We start from the raw sequence: 2,053 nt of genomic DNA on the forward strand, positions 1-2,053 counted from the left end.
ACCATTGGCTCTGGCTCCAGCCAATTGTTATTGACTTACATTTCAAAATAAAACTTTATAAATTAAACATTGTTTCTAGTTGATCTGAAATAAAATATGCTATATAAATAAATATTCTCTGTGAGAGCAGAGCCCAAAGCTCGTGGCCAGTGGTGTTCGGACTGGAGTTTGAACATCTGCTTAATGATATAAACGGGAATCACCCACGGGCTCTCACGCGAGCCGTCCCAGCACAGTGCAGTGCTGGGGAAAGATTTCTATCGCTTTGTTCCAAGCAACGGGGGCGTCCCGGGGCTCGAAATTCGCAGGGTAGCAGTGGGTAGTGACGCTGGGTGTAACTAAAAAGGTGCCATTGTCCGGTGAGGTCCGGTTGGGGAGTTACGGAACGATCTCCTATCGCATAATCTTAATAACTGTTTATCTCCTGAACTGCAACTTTCTTTACCACGCTATTCAGCGCCAATCCCGCCGTGCAGTCAATTTCACTGGTTAGGGTCAGGTGTGGGATAGGTTTAGGGATTAGCATTTTTTTGTAGCATAATATAGGAAATCAAGACTTTAATTGACACAACCAATAAAATCTTTAGAATCAGCTGCGGAGTTTGCACTGAAGTGGATTGGGGGAAGAAATTGCGCATGCATGTCATGTGCCTGTCTGTCAATGGGAGGAAGCCACGCCCCCATTTGGAGATCTCCAGGCTGCAGTTATACCCTTCTCCGAATTTCCGTAGGCGGGAATTATTTTAATGATATTCTAATGGGCCGCTTTGTGATATCATGGCACCTTTTTAGTTACATCCAGCGTCACTACCCCCTCCTACCCTGCGAATTTCGAGCCCCGGGACACCCCCGTTGCTTAGAACAAAGCAATAGAGCTGGGACGGCTCGCGCGAGAGCTCGTGGGTGATTTCTGTTTATATCATTAAGCAGAGGTTCAAACTCCAGTCCGAACACCACTGGCCACAAGCTTTGGGCTCTGCTCTCACGGAGAATATTTATTTATATAGCATATTTTATTTTAAATGAACTAGAAACAATGTTTAATTTATAAAGTTTTATTTTGAAATGTAAGTCAATAACAATTGGCTGGAGCCAGAGCCAATGGTGAAAGTCTTTGCGCGAGGAGACCCCGCCCCATTTTGGAGGTTCTGCCCACTTTTGGAGTTCACGCCCCATTTTGGAGATCTCCGGTCTGCAATTATATCTACTTGGAAATTCGAATGGTTGGGGGGTGGGGAGGTGCGAGGTCGTGGTTAGAAGTTATTACACATGCACCTGAATAATTATGTATGTAAATATGTATGTTACAATTATGAAAACGTGCACTTATCTGTACATAGTAAATGCAGTTATTTCTGTCAGGACCACTATCGTCAAAGATGATTGACAATTAGCATACAGTTTAATGTAATGTCTGATAAAGCAGGTTTTTTTTTGAGCGGAGCGCTGCTTTGTGTACAGCCGTGACCGGGGAAACCTTGATCTCTACCACTCCAACAGCGCCTCCTGCTGGCAGACATCACATTTCGTTTTTCGGAATGCAGACCTTCATCAAACCCAGAACTAATAGAGACATTTGTGCCAGGATGGGGAGAAAGGTATTATAATAATGTAAATTATGTAGGGGTTAACATTTTTTGTAGCATAGTGCAGGAAATCAACACTTTAATTGACACAACCAATAAAATCTTTAGAATCAGCTGTGGGGCGGAGTTTGCACTGAAGTGGATTGGGGGAAAAAATTGCGCATGCGTGTCATGTGCCTGTCTGTCAATGGGAGGAAGCCACGCCCGCATTTGGAGATCTCCAGGCTGCAGTTATACCCTTCTCCGAATTTCGGGAATGTAGGCGGGAATTATTTTAATGATATTCTAATGGGCCGCTTTGTGATATCACGGCACCTTTTTAGTTACACCCAGCGTCACTACCCCCGGATATATTGCCATATCAATTTGAGCCGGATTCATTTTTTTATGTAAAAAAATTATACGTTTTTCGAACCACCAAGCATGAGAGCATGTTCTAGTACACCCCCAAAACAAATTCAAGACAT

At 43.6% G+C, this 2,053-nt stretch overlaps 1 protein-coding gene across 1 annotated transcript in view; it reads left to right on the forward strand.

Annotated features, from left to right (window-relative positions):
• The window catches only part of LOC107673407 (transient receptor potential cation channel subfamily M member 3-like), a 104,892-nt gene that overhangs the window by 38,143 nt on the left and 64,696 nt on the right, over nucleotides 1–2,053 (forward strand). The gene's annotated exons all lie outside the window — the stretch shown is intronic.

Source organism: Sinocyclocheilus anshuiensis, unplaced genomic scaffold (assembly GCF_001515605.1).
Source record: "Sinocyclocheilus anshuiensis isolate Anshui unplaced genomic scaffold, SAMN03320099.WGS_v1.1 scaffold508, whole genome shotgun sequence".
Taxonomy (NCBI): Eukaryota; Metazoa; Chordata; class Actinopteri; order Cypriniformes; family Cyprinidae; genus Sinocyclocheilus; species Sinocyclocheilus anshuiensis.